The following is a 300-nucleotide window of genomic DNA, read 5'->3' as shown; positions in this document are numbered from 1 at the left end:
GGTGATGGGGATGGGGATGGGGATGGGGATGGGGATGGGGATGGTCTACGTCTACAGAACCCTCCCAGTAGGCTCCTATCTAGAGATGTTCCTGGAGTGACGGGGTTGGAATCACCGCTGTGGGTGCCCCTGGCCCCCAAACCCCTTGTTACCCCCCTGATAAGCAGGGATGAGGGTGCAGCCCTGTGCCTGTGTCTCACCTTTACTCCAGCACTGACTCAGGGTCTCACGTGCCGCTTTGCGCAAGAGCTGTGCTGGCAGGCAGACTCTGCCCGGGCGGCTGCACCCAGCCTTGCCCTC

Source organism: Charadrius vociferus, unplaced genomic scaffold (assembly GCF_000708025.1).
Source record: "Charadrius vociferus isolate BGI_N301 unplaced genomic scaffold, ASM70802v2 scaffold1028, whole genome shotgun sequence".
Taxonomy (NCBI): Eukaryota; Metazoa; Chordata; class Aves; order Charadriiformes; family Charadriidae; genus Charadrius; species Charadrius vociferus.
This window is presented reverse-complemented; position numbering follows the sequence as displayed.